Raw genomic sequence first — 23,280 nt, 5'->3', positions numbered from 1 at the left:
CTTTGTATAACTTTGTTCCAGCCTATCTTAAAGAGGCCACCCCTCTCTTATGAGAGTCTCACAATGTCCAGAGGGGCCACCGTGTCACCAGTGACCAGGAGTTGAGCAGGAAATGTGGGAAAACAGAGTACAAAATTCAGAATGGCAGAGTAAAGCAGGATCCCTTCTTGGTTTGCAAGTAAGTAAAAATTAGGTTTCACAGTTCATGGAAATAAGGCTATTTCGCTGAAGGGTTGCCCAAAGGACCAATGTCCTAAGGCAGAGTAGAGCACAATGGGTTGTCCACCCTAATGTAACTCAATGGGGATCTGCAGGTGTGTGAGATACAGGCTATCTGCTGCCACCAGGATCACATGATCAAGCACGCAGACTCAAGGTAAGTGTACCAGGAGCATGACAATACCGTTCAATGAAAAAGCAGTTGCTGCAGGACGTTCCAGCAGTGAGGCGACAGCAGATCCAGTCACAGGTTTCTTGGTCTTGGTAAGAGAAGAAAGGGAAGTCGGTGGATCTGATGACAGCTCTCGTGCATACGGATGCCGGGAAAGGATATTTGCAATTCTGGCTTGTTGGTGCCTTTTTTCAGTCTTGGATGAAGGACGGTTGTCGCAGTGGTAGACTTCTCTGTTTCTTGGTCCTCCTCTCTGGTGAGTGGACTTTGGGCAGAATGGCTAATTTCCCTTACCTACTGAGTCCCTCAGCATCTTTAGTGGATTTCTAGGCTTTTTTTTTCTTCACCTGGTAAGAGTGTGAGCCTTTTTTCCCAATGTTACATGTGTTTTGCTGTGTGTTTAACATTTTTGTGTTCATAGACTGTAGAGCTGCACCTACTCCACAGGCATCATCTTTTTACTGTGTGTCACACAGCACCTTCAGTGCAGTGACACAGAGTTGTCTTTTTCAGACTTCCCACTTTAAACTCTATTTTCTGGTACTGACTACTGTCTCCCAGAACATGTAAAGATGCTGTTGACTTTATTAGTCTTTTTAAATCCACAGACCCAGTACAAACTATCTTACATAGAGTACTGGAAAGGGTTACTAGTTATCCCTTTTTGTCTGTTTCTCATGGAACATTTCATTTGCCTTTCTTTAAGATTTGGCTGGTGGCAGAGCAATGTACCATATTTTCCTACCGCGGTCTATGAAAATAGCCTTGGTACTGTTTTAGGCTAAGTTAGTAGCCTCAAACTTTAATCAGCTGGACCCCATTTACTTTTATTTGGTTCCAGCTGGGTTTATTCGCCAATTTCTTTTTGTAAAGATCTTTCTCGTGTTTTACTCCACGCCAAACCAGGTTTGGTTCCTTTGTTCGCTGTCCTTTGGCAGTTTTCTGCACAGAAGCCCTCCTTAGGCGCCTGAGAGTGTGGGTGGACAGGATGTGAGGGAGGGGTTTTAGGCCCCCTGCACAGGGTTCCCTTGGAAACCCAATTTGCACTCTGGTTTGATTGGCTAGGTGTCTGTCCTGCCTGGACAGCCACCCTGCTGTGTGATTGACAGCCAGGCTGTATGAATGGGGGAAAACTGCATAAAAAGAAGGTCTCTAGGACTTGGAAGGCAGAATCGCCACTGGATCGAGAGAACCGAAGAGAAGCTGAAAGAAGAGGACCACTACCATGACTGAACCTCCCGGTGAAGCCCTGCTGCGGGTCCGAATCTCCAAACTTCAACGACAGAGAAGCTCTGCAAGGAATCTTCTTTCCTTGAGCTGGTGGGACCAACCAGTTTGCCAAACATCAAGCAAGGCCTCTTCCTCTGGTCGAATTTGCTGTGCACAGCTGCAGTGAACCAGATAGCCAGGAGGACCGGACCCTGTTTGGGTTTTATGGAGCGCACCTTTTATTCATTGCTTTGCTCTGCTGCTGGTTTCTTCCCTGGGCAGTGCAGGACCCTCCAGTCTTCCTTCGTTGTGTCAGTCCGACAGTCACTTCAGGAACCGTGAGCAGGCAGAATCTACCAGGAACTTCTGCCTCAGCTTCAGCCTTCTTCTGCATTTAAGGTACTGTTCTAACCCGGTTGTTCGTTCCGTCCGACCGTGGTGAAAGTGTTTGAAATCTTTTGCCAATCCGAGGGCTTGTCCTTCTCTACTCTTTTAAATAACTTTTCCTTCGACCACCTTCATTTCGAACTCTTAGCAAAGACTTAACCGAGAACTACTCTGAACTGTGCAAAGAATCTGAACCATTAACATTGGCCCAGGCCTATTGATTTGAATCCTCATTGTAGCAAGCCTTTTCTAGATTGCCCTGCCTACTTACTTGTTGGTGCTGCTTGATTGTGAACAACCTTGTCTTTCCCTCCCTTTTTAATTGCTGGAGTGCCATTTTGCTCACACTTCATTTCGAGCCTAACTTGTCCAGAATTGATTGGGTGTTCTGTAGTACATTAAGAGTATGATTTTTCTGCTGATTTATTAAGTGAACTGTTTTACAAATGAATGTGTAAATAAATGTATATTCTTTTACTCAGAAACCTTGAGTCAGTGTTTGTTTGAACCATAGCAATTGATGTCCTTTGTGTAACTATTGATACTGCTCACTTTACTCTTGAGATAAGTCTGGCTGCTCCTCCATCGCTACCACTTTACTGAAGAGTACAGGCTTGTACCAAAGGTGAATTTGTACTGTCACTTGTAGACTTAATAGTGTGTGGTGTTCCCAAAGGGTACTGCATATGATTCTGCCTAACAGCAGGCTTAGAAGGATGCTCACAAGGTTCGAGGTGTAAACACTCTTCAGTCGATGAGGCACAGCGATGCAGCACAGGTCCCCAGGTCTGAATGGTGAATTGCAGGGCGTAGAGGTCGCAGCTCTTCCAGGGATGGTGCAAATTGTAGTTCGTTTTGTGAATGATTAGGCCCACCAGTCCAAGAGAGGAAGTCATCATGTTTTGATCTTCACTGTCGCTTAGAAGTTGATTTCGGGACAGTAGCTGTTACTCGGCAGGCTCTGGAAGTCGACTCTCGGTTTCAGCTCCACGAACTTGGACTATATCCGGGAGCACTTCTGAGTCCACCAATCATGTCCTGTGGACCATTCAAACTTGGGTGATGGTTGTCCAATGTCGACAGCCAGACTCCTAGTCTGAACTGGTTTCAGTCAGGCACACGCAGGATAAAGGACAGAGGAGTTTTGGCCACCTCTCCCACTTCCTGTCCTGCCAGTCACTCAGAGACCCTTTGCAGGCTTTCCTTTGGCAGGTCGGTGAAGACAAAGGGACTAGAAAATCCTCCCACATCCAGATAGGTAGGAGAAGGGATGAGAAAGGACAAGTCATTGTGGAAACAAAAAGGTTTCCACTCACTCAGTAGAATTAGTCAAACATACAGGAGTCCAGCAAAAGGTGCTGGGGGACTCAAAGGTGGAGAGAATTTCAAACAAAAAGGCAAATCTACTCTAACAGTCTGGATGACTCTAGACAAATGCTGAGGACAAATCTGACTCAATTGCCACTGGAAAGAATACATCTCACATATGATTATTTGAAATGCTGCAAACTTATGATTCTGGGAAGAAGAAGCTCAGCGACCAAAGGACAAGGCACCATCACATTTGTCTTGCCGGCAAGTATTTATCAAGTAAAGTATTTCATCATATAATGAACACTGTGAACACCACACCAAGCGATAGTCATGCTTGTTTTCTCAACACCACCAGACATCAGGACTCCTCAACAACAATTCTGTAGATTGTCAGATTGCCAGAAGCGGCCCGTTGAGGTGTGGCATGATGATCCTTTGCTTGTGTCGTGGGACATAGTGAAGATGTAGTGAGGTCCATTCCTCTAATTTGTTGCCCGCCGGAGAGCTCCTGTATCCTGGTGCCCCTTGTTTGCTGTATCCTTCTGCGAACACCTGTTTCCTTCAGTCCGGTGCTTTGGACTGTAGCCTGTAGCTGTCTGCTCTCCCTGGTGTGTTTGTTTTGCCCTGGTGGCGGTCTTCAGGTAGGGGGTGCCGACGAGTAGCAGCGACCCTCGTAGGGTGCCACAGAGGGTGCCACGTGGCTGTTCTTGGAAAGTTGCAAGGTCTCTAGTATTACCTGGGCCTTGATTGTTGCTCACCTTCCTTTCCAAGTTCTTTGGTTGAGAATGCTTTCGTAAAGGTACTTTTAGGCTCTTTTAGGTTGCATTAACACCTATTTTTTTATTACATTGTCACACCCCAGATAGTGGTGTTGACTAGCCACTTTTATTTGAATTTTACAGAATTTTATCTGAATTTTATCTGAATTTCGTAGTGGCACGAATTTCTGACTTTGTCGTGACCTTGTCTTGATTCATGTTCTACACCTTTCTCTTGCATCAGTTGTGGCAAACAGTTCCCAAATGGTTCCCAAACAGTTCCCTTCACCAGGTGAGCCCTCCTTCTAACATGTCGTGGAAGAGGAAGTATTATGCAGGGAAACCCATTGCTGCACGCCAAACAAAGCGTGTGGCTACCTGCTCTTGGGGTGCGACAATCACTATGGAAACAAAGGCCATGGTGGCCATACAATCCTTCCCTGGTCCTCCTTGTCCTCTTTCTCTTGCCCTCCCTGCCCGCACCTGAATTTTCTCTCAGATGAAGTGCAAGCGGCTTGATGATACAGCGCAACTAATGAACATGCTAGAGGACTGCCAGCAAGGACACCGCATGGAAGGTGGAGTCATGGCCACCCCTGAAGTCTCTGCCACAAATGATACCAGATGTGCAGCCCGCGCCTGCCCCCAGCGCACAGTCAAGCTAGGCCAGTACTCCACTAAAGAAAGGGGGGTGGCATTGACCAATTAAAAAATTATGACAGTCTTCTTTCCTTTGGCTAAAGGTTTGAATGCCGTGACAACTGGAACATCCACTGAGCACGATATAGCTGCTTATAATAAGGAGCCGACTGAGGAGTTCTCAGCATCACTCGCATGCCCGGGATCAAAAACCATTGCAACTGTAGTGAAACCTCTCATGCATAATCTGGAGCCACTTGAGCAACTTGAAGCTGCAGTTGCCCCGCAACAGAGATGTGGTAGCCCACTTGGAACCATGCAAGGGCTGCATCAGGAGGTGCACACCGGGATGAACAAGACTACTGAGATGAGTCTCAATGTGTGCTCCACCTGGGTGGAAGCATCTCTTTGTTTCAATTATGCTCCATTGTTATCTACTCAGCCTCCTCCTGATCTCATCCATAAGGAGATCAGAAAACCCATGTCACCCATCCGAGTGGAGTGGCTGACATGGCTAACCAACACCCAGTCACACTATTTTGTTCTAGTGGACTCCCTTGAGCATTAATTGACAAAGCTTGATCTAAGTAACACAAGCAGTTCCTCTACAGCCATGTTTAACATCTTGGAGTCTCTGCTTACAGTTCTGCTGATAAACTGAGAGGCTATTGCGGGCAAGTTGGACTCCCAAGGGGAGCAACTTTTAAAAATGACTGCACTAGCCGAGACACTCCACACCCAGTTTTCCACCAAGTTGTCATCTCTGGCAGATGTCTGAGCTATTGTTTTGACCACCACTACCTCTTTAGGCCTTTCTAGCATTGACAAAACATTGCTGGTCAAACTTCCAGCCCCTTCATCGATGCCATCCGCCACATTACCTCTGATCACGGCACCTGTGGAAAGGCATATTGCCATTGGAAGGCAAAACACACCTGGGCAGGCTCTGATGTCTGAACCTCTGGCCTCATAAAAGAAAATAATGAGGAGTTAAACCCTGCCGACCAAATCTGCAGCAAATGATGTGTTGCCTATCGATCCATCAACCACCTTATCTCTTCTCTTCCGGACTAGCATTCCCAATGACTTTTAGGAAAAGGTCCCTTGTAGTTTTCCTCCGGCTACAAACTGTGCGGTACAAGATGGGACTGGAGGGGTGTATGGTCTGTTGCCTCAGGCCATGATGCCACATACCCCTTACCTCCACCTGAGCATTCTACGAGAAGCATGGCTACAACCTCTGGAGAGAAGTCAGCAAACACGAACACAGCTCCAGCGTCCATTGAGAAGGACAAAAGGGTCCACTTCTTGCCCACTAGAAGGAAAAAGGGCTATCACCAAGACTGATTGCTCGAAAAACCAACTGCATATTGAAAAAAGAGGAATGAATGTCTCTGTCTGGCCTGCCTGTGCCCCTGGCTCCCATCCTTGCAGACCAAACTGGGGCCTCCCTCGATGACCTCCACAAGATGCACAGCACTGGAACAATCACCAACTGTTCAGTGCCCAGACACAGCACTACCTACCAGGAAGCAAAGCAACTGCACACAGGCTCTTCAAATACAGAGCCTCTTTAGTGTTGACAGTCGCTTGGCTTTAAACTGAGCTTGCTTGCTGAACTTATTTCATAGTATAATTCCACTAAGACATCTCCAGAGTAATGACGTCAAAATTGTTGATCTTTGTGGGAATATACCTAGGCCTGTATCTATAGTATTCTTCAATGTGAACAGTACCCTAACATACATTCTTGAGCATGCTGAATGTTTCAACCGATTGTGGTATGAATGCATTGTATTGGAAATGGAATATGGTAGATTTTGTCCGGTAACCATGAATAGGAACTCACACACTGAATCCATGCGCTGTGGTGACTCTATCCCTGACCCCAATGGTGACTCCATTAAAGCACACTGGGCATGGTTGGCAAACTTAGTTGGACAACATGGGAAAAAGAGCTCTTAGCCCAGTCCAAGAGCAACCTGTCCAAATGATCAGTTGGAATACTCGTGGCAACCATAATATTTTTGAAGGGGGCGGCCTGATGGAACATATTGACCAATATTCCGTTGAGGCCTTATAGGAAACTTGGCTCATCAACCCTGTTCTTGTGGACGGTTGGCACTTCCTCTTTAAATTGGCTACACAAGGCAAACAGGGATGTCCCAAGGGAGGATTATTATTGGGCATCAGGAAACCCATGAACTTGGAAGAGCTTGTTACAAACTGCCCAAACATTTTGGTGGGTAGAGTTTCTGGTCCAGTAGCTCCCAATGGAGAACATAAGGAATGTATTATTGTTAACATCTATGATCCACCCTATAGGCTTGCCCACAGGACAAAAATGATTGCACACAGTTGGGGGTCGATATCTGTGTTTTAATGTTTTCGCCTCCCAGCCGTGTGTCTTATCAATGCTAAGAACAAAAACACAAGGTTTTATAAAAAAAAGACTTCTATGACATTCTGGTCACATAGAACTCTGTTAAAAGGTTCTTTCACTCTGTACAGTACTAAGACGGTAGAGAGCAACTAGAGTTATGATAATTTAAATTTCTTTTTACAAGCCCTTTACTTAGTATGTAGGGGTATTGGAGTCTGGATTATGAAGCAGATACTGCTCTAACAACAGTCAACCAGTTTCAGCGGGATTCGCAAGTTGCCGCTTTCTTCAGGACGAATATTCATTAATTAAATATTCTCTTTGATATTCTTCAGTACTAGGAAGAATGTTGAGGATGTCTTCAGGTCTCGGACCAGCTTAGTTGGGTCAATCCCTGAGTCCTACAGGACAAACAACAAAAAGAGACAAGGTGGACTATCATCAGTCTCCGAGTACTTCTAAAACCATCAGCACCCACTAGGGCCTAATACCCATGGGCACTAGATTGTCTACACATAGGGCTAATTAGTTTTTTCATTAGGGACTCAGGGCCTCATTACACGGAAGGCGGTAATGGTTAACGGCCACCGTTAATGGTAACGGTGACCGTTAACCATTACCGCCTTACTACGAGGTCCCTTAGCGGGTTGTTGCTTTAACGCCTGCTTTTTGCAGGCGTTAAAAACCAACCCGCTAAGGGACCTCGGAGCTAATTACGGCACCGCAAAATTGCGGTGCCGTAATTAGCGCCTTCCCCATCCCCATAGAGCCCTATGGGGCAGAAATGGGAATGGGGAAGGGCAATGGCGGAAGGGGGATTTACCGCCCCACCAACCTTGGAATGGGGCGGTAAATCCCCTTTCCGCCAAGGCGGTGCCGGTAATTTACCGGCATGGTCCAGGGTGCTAATAGCACCCTGGATCACCGCCTTCCGTGTAATGAGGCCCTTAGTGTTAGGAATAACTTTGGAAATAAAATAGCCTTCTGTTACACATCTGTTCAAATACTGAGGTATAGATAGGAGGCGTGCACCTATCGACTCCAGTTTTGTAGTTACTTTATCTTCTGGCGGTTAACACCGCGAGTCAGTGCACCAATAGGGCACTTTAAAAGGAGTAATGAGTAACAATTAGAGATGTGGACGAGACATTTGAGTACTTTCTAACAAATATAAATTAAACCCCTACACAACGGCAGAGGCAACGTATTTGGCTTTTGCAGAGGAACTGATAGAGGGAATCCTTGCGAATCCCTGAATATTGGGCCTAGAACAACAAGCTGCAATAGCCACGAAAAGTGATGACTGGAACGAACTGGAAGCACTACGCAATAAGTTAATAAGAACTGAACTTCATGGGGCCATTATGACTGAATATCTACGGGCACATATTGCCCCTAATGGTCTCATCATCAGGATCGAACCGAGAATCTTCCTCGAAGAATTGAAATTCAGAAAAGATTGGAGTTTTATCTCAAATAAATGCACCAGAGATTGGATCATGCTAATAATAAATAAGGCCAGAACTGTATCAGAGAGGTTGATGAATGAAATAATTGCCAAACAGGATGCAATAACAACAAAAATGATTGTAGGTGACTACCTTAAAAGCATGGCTACCTTAGACGCAATGATTAAAGATTTTAAAGAACTACATTTAAACAAAAAGGTAACTAAACTCAAAAAAGATATTGCAGCATTTTCTCACAAAAAAAGTATCCATATACAACAGATTCGTATTATGAAGAACAAGAGAAAAATACTACTATGCCGTATGCAGGACCCATGAGAGGCAGACCAATCGACAAAGGAATAGACCAAGACCTGGTAATTGGAATTTCTCTAGTGGAAGCTCGGATGAAGACACAGACAGAGCAAATGGTAACGTTCAGTTTGAGGACCAACAACAGAATAGAGGCGGTAAAACTCAGGGTTTTCAGGCCCTAAGAGGCCAAGGAAAGGCCAGAGGATGGTGGCAGGATCAATCACCCATAATTACCAGGAACAGAGGGAGAGGGTGGTACCAGCAGAACGCCTACCCACAATACAACCCTTAGAAATACGAACAACAAATGAGAAACCCGAAAAGGAATCTTTGGTAGTTAATCTTTCTACCTGCAGTCTTTCAAACATACATCTGCAAGTTCTGCAAAAAGGGCTTTCGTTTGTACCTACATCCGCTCATGGCCCCTTCCAGACGAGAATTGAGATCACTCAGTTAATGAGAAAGATACGTCTTAAACAATTCTTTGCCAAAAATAACCACACAGGACCTGTAGATGTAACAGGATTGCACAACAAATCCACATACTACCCGCCACCACATGCAATAACTGTTGAATCTCAAACTTTTGAAAAATTGATCCTAAAGAAGCTTGAAGAAATTGAAGCAGAGAATAACTCGGGCACTTTCCAGAATATGACCAAAATGGAAAAGACAGCTCTAAAAGAACTACAGACAAATGACGATATAGTCATAAAACCAGCAGATAAAGGGGGAGCCATCGTCATCATGAATAAGACTGATTATGACGAAATGGTAAATACCCTTATAGAAGATTGCACGACATATCAAAGACTTGGGGGCGATCCAACACAACACCTCAGAAACATGATCAGTCCTATTATCAAAGAAGCAGAGGCAGAAGGGTATATAAGTAACAAAGAAGCAGCGTTCCTAAGCCCAAAACACCCTAGGCGACCTGCCTTCTACGCACTACCTAAAATACACAAGGGTGTCCTCCCTACACCCGGATGCCCGATTGTGTCTGGAATTGGCTCTATTCTAGAACCACTGTCTCAGTTTACCGACTTTTTCTTAAGGAAAGAAGTGAGCAAAATGCGTTCCTACACAAAAGATACAACATCTATCTTGACGTACTTGAATAACCCGACACTTGAGAGTGAAGATATATATATTGTGACCATGGACATAGAGTCACTTTACTCCAAGATTCCCCAACGAGAAACCTTGAAAGTCATCGAAAAAGTCTAACAACAAAAACTATCAATACGCCCGTCCCATTGATAATGCAATTAGCAGAAATAGCTCTGACCAAGAACTATTTCCTAAATGGAGAAAACTATTATGAGCAAATAGCCGGAACAGCTATGGGTGCGATGTTTGCACTGACTTTAGCAAACTTATATGTTGCAGACTTCGAAGAAAAACACATATACCCTGCAACCAACCCGTTTGTCAGTAACATAGTGAGTTGGCGACGCTATATTGACGATATTTTCTTACTGTTCAATGGAGACGTCGGAACTCTTACACAATTTATAGAGTGGATCAATGGTTTAAACCCTTTTCTCAAAGTTACATATGAGGCCAGTAAAACGGAGGCCACGTTCCTTGATCTGAAAATCACAAGGAGAGGCCAGACTTTTGAGACTACTGTGTTCCAGAAACCTACGGATAGAAATTCATTATTGGATTATGCCAGCTTCCACCAGAGATCACTAAAAGAAAATCTACCCTTTAGTCAATTTCTCTGGTTTAGGAGGAACTGTACTACACGAACTGAATACGATCAACAAGCGGAAAGACTCTCCAAGAATCTTAAAGAGAGAAATTATCCACATAAAATAATAAAACAAGCCAAAAAGAGGGCGAGAAATATACCAAGGGAAATAACCCTCAACCAACATGGCAGAAGGAAGAGAGACGATAATTCTATTACAGCAGTATTCAGCCACTCCCCAGTTATCAACCGCTTGAAAAAAGAGATCCGAAAAGCATGGCACCTTCTAAATATTGATGAAAATCAACTTACTGAGCCACTATTTGCGATAAGAAGGAGTGCACACTTATAAAAAAATAACTACTGTTACTGACACAACAACATTGTGGAACACACCTAGACCTGTGGGCCACACTCCATGTGGAAACTGTACTGCATGTAGATTCACTCAACGTACAATGACTGTAGATATAGGCTGGAAATACCCCTGGGAGCAGAGGCAATTTACGAACTGTAATACCAACAATGTGGTATACTTGATTCAATGTCCATGCAAGAAAACCTACATTGGAAGGACGACAAGAGCAGTCAAGATACGTATCAGTGAACATAGATCCAATATAAGGAACAACAAGAGGACTGCCCCATTGGTTGAACATTACATCGAAATGAATCACACTAAGAATGACCTGAGTTGGACCATACTAGAAAGGGTCAGAATACCTAAAAGAGGTGGGAATATAGCAGCCCTTCCTTTGAGAAGAGAACAACAATGGATCTATAGGACCCGGACCCATGTCACAGGCCTTAATGAAGAAATTTGCTGGCAAGCTTTGGCAGTCCTATGAAAGATCAGAATCAGCATGAATAAGTATTTCCATTTTTCCTTTTACTATTCCTAGGTTACTGCTTCGGAATATATTTAGTGATTCCCAAGGGCTAGGATGCCGTGTCAACAGTTGTCATGATTAAACCTTTATGGCCATGTACGACCAGGGCGAGTTGCATTTAAAATAACAATATATGTGCTGTTTGATACAAATACTCCTCACTGATGAGCCCCAACAAGGGTGAAACATGTTTGGGGATGCTTGTGGTCTCGTGCAGAAGGGATGTGACCTAGCAGTCGGGCTGGACTTCCCCTTTTGTGGTGGGACCAAGCCTGATTTGCATATGGTCTTTCCCCTTCTGTAATGGCTTGGCAGGCGAAGAACGATGGTCTGGAGGGTTGCCCTGAGCAATGCCAGTGGTTAAGATTCAGTCTAAACCTTCCAGCCATCACCTCTTTGTTTTTACATAATAATGATACAACTATGTACATCAGCACAGGTGATGACACATGATCGATGTCTATAGCCCTGTTAGCTCAAAATAAGAAATAATGGGTACACTACATTTCCCAGGTCCCGCTGGGACCGGACTGTACGCAATCATGTAACCGTGCCGTCTCTCCAATAATATCGCGGAAGATATAACAACATTCCGTCACATGATCCAAGAAAATATCCCTGCTAACCCAGACCTCAGACTAACTATATCCCCTAGTTTCCCTCAGTGACTGAAATGCACGCCATCACTTGACCATGTTGTTTTTCCAATAATAAACATTACGGAAATTAGACGTAGACAAAGGGAATAAAACTACATTTCCCAACTGCCGCTGAGGTTGCTGTGTTACAACTCGCGAGCGATTGGTGCCTGCGCTCACATGACCGCGATGCCGCTTCCGAACAAACGTAGCGGTACTTAAGCGCGGACGAGAGAGAAAACTACATCTCCCTAGTCACTTTGAGTTTCTTTTGTAGTTCGCGAGCGATCATGTGATCAATACGCGGCTACAACCGACAAACAGAAACACAGAATGGCGTGTAATACAAGCACGGACGAAAGCGACAGCACCAAAAAGTAAATAAGGTAAGTGGCGACATTTACCAGCCTTCCAAACCCCCCCCCCCTTGTTGTCGATTCGGGTGGGTCCACCGTATGAGTAATGACCAGAAAGGGAATGGAAAGTGAGCCTGAAGTTACATTGAGCGATTGTTTAGGAATAAACTGAGGAGCAATTCTCCAGCTGTGAGATTACACATGCAGAGTGACCGGAACCGCACAGAGAATCTGATGTGGTAAAACATAGAGGCATAGGCGTTGAAAATCAACCTGTATAGAATGGAGATGAGCACAAAATGGGCTGGGAGACATAGTGAAAAGCGCACTCTGATCCACATAACATGCCCTGAAGCGTCCTGTTCTCCATTTTAGGAATCAATGCTGGAGAGACACAGACCATCTCACAGGAAGAATCAGGATACTTATAGCTGAGTTCCAATATAGAGCAGATACAACTACAAGTGTTGATACAAGAGGTAAGATGTGCCTCACTTTGCCTCACTGTGCCTCACTGTTCAGGGAGGCAAATTAAATATCTGTCTAGTAGGTTTTAGAAGTACTCGGAGACTGATGATAGTCCACCTTGTCTCTTTTTGTTGTTTGTCCTGTAGGGCATTCTTCTTAGTACTGAAGAATATCAAAGAGAATATTTAATTCATTAATATTTGTCCTGAAGAAAGCGGCAACTTGCGAATCCCGCTGAAACCGGTTGACTGTTGTTAGAGCAGTATCGGGTTGATAATCCAGACTCCAATACCCCTAGATACTAAGTAAAGGGCTTTTAAAAAGAAATTTAAATTATCATAACTCTAGTTGGTCTCTACGGTCTTAGTACTGTACAGAGTGAAAGAGCCTTTTAACAGAGTTCTATGTGACCAGAATGTCATAGAAGTCTTTTTTTATAAAACCTTGTGTTTTTGTTCTTAGCGTTGATAAGACACACGGCTGGGAGGCGAAAACATTAAAACACAGATATCGACCCCCAACTCTGTGCACTCATTTTTAGCCAATAGGAAAGTGGCTTAGAGAGGATAGGGTCAGGATCTCGACATCCCCTTGCAGTCAGCACATCAGCACGCACTAGGGCCTAGTACCCATGGGCACTAGATTGTCTACACATAGGGCTAATTAGTTTTTTCATTAGGGACTTAGTGTTAGGAATAACTTTGTAAATAAAATAGCCTTCTGTCACATATGTGTTGAAATACTGAGGTATAGATAGGAGGCGTACACCTATCGACTCCAGTTTTGTAGTTACTTTGCCCACAGGACAGTTTTAGCAGAAGTAGAGACCTTGATTGATGACCAATTTGGATGTCTTACGTGTATCATTTGTGGAGATTTCAACTCTAAAATCCCCAAAACCCTTCAATTCCAGGAGCGGGAGTGTTCCTCAGCCCCCTGTCAGAGGTTGGTGATTGGCTCTTAAAGCACTGTAATTGGGTTTGAAGTGGGTAGGTGTCCTCTATTCTGCCAGATTTACGATGATTAATGGTTCATTCTCTTCGGACTCTCCCCCCCAGTTTATGCACACTGGTCCCAGGTTCTGTAACATCTTGGACTATGCGTTTATGACCAATACTGCTACATTGATCATGGATATTACCATAATACACAGGCTCGCTAGTGACCATTTGCCCCTTGTCCGTGGCCAGAATGTATTACTGCCACCTTTGCTTACCACTTCCACAGAGGTAATGGGTGTCAGTGCTGCACTGAACCGTATCTCTTGGAATGACCGACGCCTAGAGGAGGTTTTGGCTAACAAGCAGGTTGCCTTGGTATCTTTAATTGAGCACTGCAATAAACGAGTGGCTAATAACTCCCCTAATTCACCAGAGTCTGCTATTAAAGAATTTGGGGATATTGTAGCATTCATATTGCAGGGACTTTCTCCTGGAGAAACACCAGAGCACGTCAAACCACAAGACCCACTCATAGACATCTCGTTGATCAGCTCATTGTTAAGAGGAGAAGGAACCTCTGGGTTACTCTGCGTGAACTAACATGATCATCTTTGGATCGAGTTCTACTTGCATCACGCATTAACTCTGCAAAGAGTAACTATCGAAAAAGGCTGATATGCCATAGATACCACCTACAATGTGACTATTGGTGATCTCTGGTCAGGCTGGTGCTAGAGAAAGAAGCCCAACAGTTGTTGAGGGCTGGAGAGGGCCATAGCCCAGCACCACATGACATCATGGTGTACCGGAACCGGTATGGATTGCATTCCTCACTCAAACCCTTGGAAATGGATGGAATGCTTTACCTATACCACATATCCAACGGGCTAAATGGCACTACAGCAAGGGTCCTCTTGACATCCTGAAACTGATCACAGGAAGCAATTCCTCCAGAGCACCAGTCCCAAATGGCATTTGCAGCTGATTAAAAAGGATGCCGTTCACTGGGCTGCTGCACTTGACTGGCTCTTCCATTGGATTGAAGAATGCCAACTCATTCCAACTTCATGGCATGACAGCATTATCGTCCCTATCTGGAGGGCAGCCATGCAGAGCTGTGTAATTATCGCCTGCTCGAGATCCTAGATGGCGCGTCCAATATCTTCTCTCGCTTACTGTTAAGTGAGCTATGGAACTGGGCAGAAGGTGCTAACCTTTCCCCTTAAAACAAACAGGCTTCGAGAGGGGATTAAGTACTACAACGATCTGCCTTGCACTGAAGCAGTCATCCAACAGGCATGGGGCATTTGTGGAAGGTCAGTCTACTTGGCATACATCCATTGTAGTGCATCCTTTGGCTCTGTGAACAGGGATCAGCTTTGGAAAAAACTATCAGACTGGAATATCCCTGCCGGCTTGCTCTCTATGATTATCGCTCTCCATGAGGGCATCCGTGTCAAGATTCGGCTGGACCAGACTGGGAAGTCGTCAATTTGGATCCCCACTTATCAGGGATTAAAGCAGGGATGCAACGTGGCATCCCTCCTTTTTAACCTGTATCTAGCTGACATGGGAACGGCATTGAGCAATCCTACCTTGTTTGCGCCAAAGCTGGGTACCTGCCCACTGTTGTGGATGGGGTACCCAGATGATATAGTGTTGCTGGAGCGCACTCCAGCTGGCCTGCAAGCCTCCTTAAATGTCTGAAGACCTTTTTGGATGCCATCTCCTTCATTATTAACATCAATAAGACCAAGGTTATAGTCTTCTTTGGTCCCCGTCATTGCAAAATCTAACAAACGGGATGCAGTCTGGATGGGAGTCTGTTGGAGGTTGTTCATGCATATAAATATCAGCATTCTATTCAACCGTAATTTATCCAGCTCCTGCCATATGGAACATCTTATATTGAATGGTACGCAGGTTATCAGGCACATGAAGACATTGGCTTGTAAGGGCGTGTGTTACTCTGTGGGTATTCTGGTACAATTATACTTGCAAATCTCCTGCCTATTTTCATGTACAGAGTGGAAGCTGGGCTACCACTAAGATCACTGAACTGTCTAAACTGGAGGTTGTACTGCTGAAGATGTTAATCTGACACGTACACCGGCCGAAACGATTTACTTAGAAATGGGTATGATTCTGTGTGTGGTGAGAGCTCAGCTCTCTAACCTTCACATCCACTGGAAATTGGCCAACGCTCAAATTGGTGATTTAAACCATCTTATTTTTGAAGCCGCACAGACCAAGGGCCCTTATATGCCCCACAGCAATTTGACTAATGTCATCTCTGACTCTGTTAGCTGACATTCTATGGCTTTGGTGAATCCTTTGAAGCTTTAATTTCAAAGTTAGCAATCTGAGATGAGAAAGAGGGTTGTCATATTTTACTGTGAGCTGCAAACCAGGGAACTACAGACTAAGAAAAACTGCTTGCAGTTCCTTGAATGCATTATGTACAGAGAGTGCCCACCTGGCTACCTACAGCATTTTGCGGGAAGCTCTGTGGTCTGGGATTACTTGAGGCTAAAAATTAATGCAGTTAAAATCTTTGCTATTTTTGGAGCTTGGACGAACATCTTGCAAAACTAATGATTTTGCAGTTTATGTGGAGATTCTTGTCTAGAAATGGTTAGACACTTACTGATGAAGTGTGACGCCTTGAGCGAACTGAGATCGACTGCCTTGAAGGCTGACAGAATTAGGAACACATTAGGGGAGGAAGAGCTGTGGTCCCTTCTGATGAATGGCAATGACGAGTCTTGCATTATTTTCTTCACCATCTTGTCTTCGCGAGCATTAAGTGGGCGGATCAAGTGTCCATAGCGGTTGTGTGGGGAGATTGCAAATTATCAGATTTGTTGACCTTGGAGAAGAGATCAGTGATATGTCTTGCAGGGGCTCGAGGGAGGGACGGGTTGTGTCCTAGTCGCGTAGATCTTTGGGAAGGACAGGGGGATGTAGATGTGTTTTAATGTTGTTGCACTGTGTTGAAAGGTTGTCCTTGGTACAGCTGTATAACACGTTCAATACGTTATCAGATAATATCCTGGGTTCAGTTGACGAAGGAATTACTTGAGCTAGAAAATCTCCTTCTTTACACTTATACAATCTTAAAACAATTAGCATCCCTATCTCGACTATTTTTAAGACCGATTTAAGGCCTCAATCAATGAAAGTATCTGAGTACCATTCTTGAATGATGCCTCATCCTTCTAAATAATCTGCCCTACTCTGCAATTAATCATAAAAATGTATGCCCCCTGGTAAGGTCAGCACAATGCCACCCTGTTCTGATTCAGCATGTTTACCATCTTACAAGATGAAGTTTGTCATTGTTTGGGTTGTCCTTTCTCTTCACTCCATCTTCATTCGTAGCAAGCTATGGATGATCACCAAACCATCTTCCTGACAAATACAATTAACCCAGATAAACTCTGAATTGAGTTTGCATCAACAGAAAAACATGTGTCTCCAAACTTTACTTTGTTCTGCTATCTACTTCTGAAACATTCTCTTCCCCCTTGAATGGATTCTACGCCCCTTTGTCCAACCTCATCCACAAACACCACTAACAGCAAATGGTCTAAGTGGATGCTAAGACATGGCAAAATCAAGGGGCCAGCCCTGGGAATATGCACATTCTGCCCCAAGGAGCCAAGCATTGATGAAGCTCAGCATGTCTACATTTCAATTTTCTTACCTAACTTAGAAGCATAAATTACATGAAATAACCTATTAGACCCATTTGACAAAACACTCATTCCCTGCACTAGGGAAAGGGTTTAAAACACACCAGAAATGTATTGCAAATGTTTTCACAAGCGTTGCCAGAAAAACATTTCATATTTCTTGTTTTCCTTTCTTCACTGGAAGGAGTAAGATTAACGGAAATAGTTTAGACAAATCATTAAGGGAGTGTCATAAAGGTGTTCTAGAAAAGATAAAAGCTTTACTAGAAAGAGGAAAGCAAAGGAAAAAGGACTAAACAAATGATCAATCACAAATGGTTTCTGAAAAATGGGAGTAAACTTTTAAGTAACTCCACAAAACAGGCACAATAAAAAAGACAGAGGAGGGAATCCATTGTGAAAAATACATGAGCAAAGTGCCCTAAATGCCTGCAGCAAAACCCCTTCTGATCTTTCATATTGTGGATCAGTCCGGTTCCTCTCCCTACCAGCCAAGCACAACCCACAGTGAACCAGGAAGTGATACAGGGCTTTGACATTTGAATAGTCCATTCTCTCGAGTTCTCTTGGATTGTGGTGGGTGGATGTTTGTCGCTTCACTGTTTTCTTCAACTCAGAGTGTTAAAGAGCCATCATTTTCATAGTTGCCTGAACTTGGGGTGATTCTCTGTTGTTGATCTTTCCTTCAGGAGCTAGTTCCAGAGTTTCACTGATATGCAGGAAAATGCTGATCACCAATATTTTTAGTCTTCGTGTTGATTCGTAGATGGTGATTTTCTCCTGTATGCATTACATTCCTTGGCTGTGTATCGCTCTATGTGTTATGCAGATCATTTTAAAGGAGATTTGTTTTTTGACTGGCAGCCAATGCAACATTCTCGGGGCTGGTTTAATGTGGTCTCTTAGTCTGAGTTTAAGGAGTAGTGTTACAGCTGTGTTCTTTATTAGTTGTACCTCAACAGGTATTCTGGCATTCTAATATAGATGCTGTTGCCGTAGTCTATTCTTGACATGATAAGAGAGATGATGGCGAGCGTGTTAGTGTGTGAAGCACTTCCTTCTCTGTGCACCTGCATGATCTGAATGTTGCTTGCCTAGAAAGATATTGTGTCTTGTCTTCCTTATGTCTTCCCCTCCCATGCATGGTTGCACTTTGAAACACTTGTGTATAAGCACATAATAAATACACAGTCAATCAATCAATCAAGTATTTTCTTTATCATGTGTAGGTGGAGGAAACATTTCTTCACTACTGCATTTACTTGTGGTTCTAACGTTAGCTCATTTTCCATTATGATTCCAAGATTTTAGACCACCTTCAATGGTTCTGGCAAATCGCCCAGTTCGGCAGACCATGGAATGTGCTGCTTATTTGCCAGGTCGTTGAGTATAATTATAATTTGGCTTTTTGACTGGGTTGAGTTTAAGGCTGTTGGCGCTCATCCATTGGTTTATTTCAATGTGGCAGTTGGTTAGTCTTGGGTTTTGCTCTTCATTGGCATTGATTAGTGGAGTCATGTAGATGTTAAAGAGTAGCAGTGAAAGCAATGAGCCCTGTGGGACTACAGAAGTGGTTTTCTGGGCTGCTGATTTGAATGGCTCTAGCCAGATTGTTTCTGTTCTTTCTGTCAGGAAGGATTTTGAACAGGGAGAGCTGGGTTGCCAATCCCAATATTTTCTAGTCTTTTGATGATTCTCATGGTTGACTGTGTTGAAGGCTGCTGAGAGATTGAGTTGTATTAATGCAGTTAGTGTTGGAGCCTGCATTGGTCTTTACGTCTTCCCAGAAAGATAGTTGCACAATTTCTGTTCGTCTCATGGGTATGAAGCCTACTTGTGCCTGATCCAGCAGTTGTTTGTTTTTCACCTGTTCCAACATTTCCTCTTAGACGTACCTTTCTAGCAGCTTTCCAGGGTACGGTATATTTGAAATTGGTCGTAGTTGTTAAGGTCTGCCACATTTCCGGCAGTATCTTTGAGGAGTGGTTTGATGTAGACTGATTTGAAGGCTTTTGGCACTTATCCTATTTCCAGTGACACATGGAAGAGGTTGAGGTAGTATTCTAATTGTGTTCGCTGGGTGAGGATGTTTTTGTAGAATTCTGGTGGGCAGGGATCTTGCTCACCAAGTTGCTGAAATTATCTGTTGAGATTGATAGGAAAAGGTTTAGTCTGGTCGTTGGTTCTGATGTTGGCTGGTTGAGGTGGTTTGTGGAACTTTATTTGCTTGCTTTGTATGATTAGTTGAATGTAAGTAATTGTGTTCTTAAAGTGGTCAGTGAGGTTGTTGCATAGTTTTTGTCTAGGGATCAGGGTAATGTTGCACATAGATGGGTTTCTCATTTCATTTATGATCTTGAAAATTTCTACTTTTGCGATCTGTTCAATGTAGTATATCTTTTCGGCGTTGAGCATTTCAGCTTTGTATAGTCTATTCTGTCCTCGGTATGCAGTTTGGTCTTTTATGTTGATTAAAGGTTTTTCCCCATTCTTTTTCTAGTTTCCTGTTTGTTTTTTTCAGTGCTTTGAGATGGCGCATGAACAATCTAACCATTCTTTTTTTTTCGTGATGGGTAGAATGTTTTTTCTGGTGCGATGTTATCTATTGTTTTCGTGATTCATTTTACGAGTTTCATCTGTTCTTTCTTCTATGCTGTTTACGTTTAGGTTGATGAGTGATGGTTTTGCCTCTTCCAATTTTGCGTTTAGGCCTATACTGTTGGTGTTTCTCCAATTTATTTTCTGAGTTGGGGGGGTTATTATGGACAATCTTAGGTATCTCATCTTCCGAGCCCTCTGCTCAGCTTCCTCCAATTCTCTGTGGGTGAGTCGCTTCTCCATGCAAAGACTTGGGGGGAGAGCTTTATCCTCTGTAGGTGCCTCCATCTGGATCAGCTTCCCTGCCTCTCTCCATCATTAACTGCATTGCCTTAAATTCTGGAAACTCCTCAAGACTTTCCACTTTGCCTCCTCCTTCTCTCTCCCCCTCCCTTGCTAACCTTCTTTTATGCTCTCTTGCTCTCTCTCCTCTACTTCTGCTCAGTTTTGCTGAATGGCTGTCTGGTGTACCTGAGAATCTCTCAGGTCCCAAGTTTCCTCCACCCGGGCCTTGCACTTACCGTAGCACTACTGCATTTCTGTTTCGACCTATGAGAGTGGTAGCTCTCTGCACTTAACCCATGTTCTGATGGGAATGGGCACACTTGTCCTTACTGCCTTCCCCACGCAATTCTTTTCTGTTCACCTGCATAATCTGAATGGACCATGCCTAGTAAGATTGTTTTGTGTCTTGTCTTCGCTATGTCTTCCCCTCCCATGCATGGTTACGCTTTGAAACACTTGTGTATAAGCGCATAATAAATAAACAGTCAATCAATCAATCTTTGTTGGTGGTTGGATCACAAAGGGTATAATGAGGTGGTCGGTCCAGAGGATTTTCATTGGGGATGGAGTTGTGACCAGGTTTTTGTTGCTGAAGGTTCCATCTAGTGCGTGGCCTTCTGTGTATGTTGCTCCTTTCACCATTTGTCTTTGATACATTGTCGCTAGTTGATTGGTTAATGGTTTGGCTGAGTTGATGTTCACTCCTTCGAATCAGATGTTGAAGTCTGCAAGAATTATCAGGTTGTCATGATTAATGCCCATTTTGTTGACAGCTTCTACGAAGGTGTCTACGAATGTTGGTTCATAGGTTGGCGGCCTGTAATCGAGTCTGGAGCTTACATTGGTTTAAGGGTCTAACGTTAAGTGTATGATGAGTGATTCACAGTTTGTGCTGTTTAATGTGTGGGCTGTTATTTTTAGGTGGCCCTTGTTTGCCACTGTGGGTCCTGTAGGTTATGCAGTAGTGCATTATGAGCTTGTAGTTTAGCCAGGTTTCAGGGTATCTCTACAAAAATAACCCCACCAAAAATATGGCCGTTTGTCTCGCTATAGGTGATATTTTTGGGGAGGAGATTTTGTGGGAGCAGGGGTTGTGGGGGTGTCCGCTGTACATTTTAAAATAATGCGGGAGTTGCGGGGTGTCCCCTATAGGGGCCATGGGACAATATTGCCACAAAAATATGGCTATATTTTTGTATCGCAATATTTTTGCAGGCATATTAAGACATGGAACCGGTTTCAGTGATGAATAGGATGTCTATCTGTCCATCGCATAGCAGATTGTAGATTTCTGTTGTGTGTTTGGACATAGATCTGGCGTTGACTAGGTTACAGTGCATCTTTGTGATTTTTGCGGTCTGCTTGGTCTTTGTCTGATTCTTTTGATGGCCATTCTGGTGTTGTTCATTATTACTGCTTGATTGCATGTTTGTGTCTGTGGGGGCTGATTCTTCGTTGAGGAGTTCTGTCACAGTTCCGAATTGGGTTGCTGTCTTCTTTGTGGTCGTCACTTAGTCGATGTTGATGGTGCTTTTGTTTGTGCCAGTGTTTGGTGATGAATGACGTGGTGGTGTTGTTTCCTTCTGGTTTGTTTCTGTGTGTTTCATGACTTTCTCCTTGATCTTCTTTTCTTTTGTGTTTTTAATATTTGTCTTTATTTATAGATCTGGAAAACTGCCTGAAGTGCCCAGAAGACCAGTGGCCCAATGTTAAAAAGGACAGCTGCAACCAGAAAAGCAAAGTTTTCCTTTCATATAGTGATTCTCTCGGGATGAGTTTGGCCATTGTGGCCATTGTTTTTTCCATTACTACAGCTGGTGTACTTGGAATCTTCCTACAACATCGTGACACACCTATAGTGAAGGCCAATAACCAGAATCTCAGCTACACACTCCTTGTGGCCCTAATATTAGGATTTCTCTGCTCCCTCTTGTTCATTGGACACCCTGAAACATTAACGTGTCTGATCCAGCAAGCGGCATTTGGGATTATTTTTACTGTTGCTGTGTCTTGTATATTAGCAAAAACTATCACTGTTGTCATTGCGTTTATTGCTATAAAGCCTGGTGGTAGAACCAGCAAAGTGCTTGGATCTCGGTTGTCTGCTTCTATGGTCATTGTGTGCACATTGGGGCAAGTGGTAATTTGTCTCTGTTGGATGCTCATCTCTCCACCTCACCCTTAGACTGACATGCAGTCTGAAATTGGGAATATAATCTTGCAGTGTGACACAGGCTCCATCACTGCATTCTATGCTATGATTGGCTACATGGGCCTGTTAGCCTTTGCCAGCTTCATGGTGGCTTTCTTAGCCAGAGACTTGCCTGATAGATTCAACGAGGCCAAGCTCATCACATTCAGCATGCTGGTGTTCTGCAGTGTCTGGGTCTCCTTCATCCCAGCCTACCTCAGCACTAAGGGCAGGTACATGGTGGCCGTGGAGATATTTGCCATCTTGGCTTCCAGTGCTGGGCTGCTAGGCTATATATTCATACCCAAATCTTACATCATTCTGCTCAAGCCCAATTTAAACCAACAAAAAGGTTTAGCATTTAGGAGAGATTTATAGAAACAAAGCGAATGTTGTTAGCAGATTCAGCGTTCCATGTCTAAATATATTTTGTACATGACTGATTCAAGGTAGAATGAGACCAATGACGACAGAGTCACCCCCCAAGGTGTGGAATGGTCTGGCATTTGGAGACACCCTTCATCATTGCGTGGCTACTGCAGGAATGTTGCCATCACACTGAGGATGCATTGCCTGTATGGGGTAGGTGACTGGAAAGTGGGGGCTCATAGTTAGTAGTGTTTGTACCTACTATCAGAAACACACTGCTTCAGCAAAGCTAACATAAATATAAGC

At 43.9% G+C, this 23,280-nt stretch overlaps 1 pseudogene; it reads left to right on the top strand.

Moving 5' to 3' along the window:
- LOC138510668 (vomeronasal type-2 receptor 26-like) overlaps window positions 1-22,983 on the top strand; it is a 54,226-nt pseudogene extending 31,243 nt beyond the window's left edge.
- Window positions 22,984-23,280: the final 297 nt, after the last annotated feature.

This window comes from Ambystoma mexicanum, chromosome 6p, assembly GCF_040938575.1.
Source record: "Ambystoma mexicanum isolate Mex_15411 chromosome 6p, UKY_AmexF1_1, whole genome shotgun sequence".
Taxonomy (NCBI): Eukaryota; Metazoa; Chordata; class Amphibia; order Caudata; family Ambystomatidae; genus Ambystoma; species Ambystoma mexicanum.
This window is presented reverse-complemented; position numbering and strand designations above follow the sequence as displayed.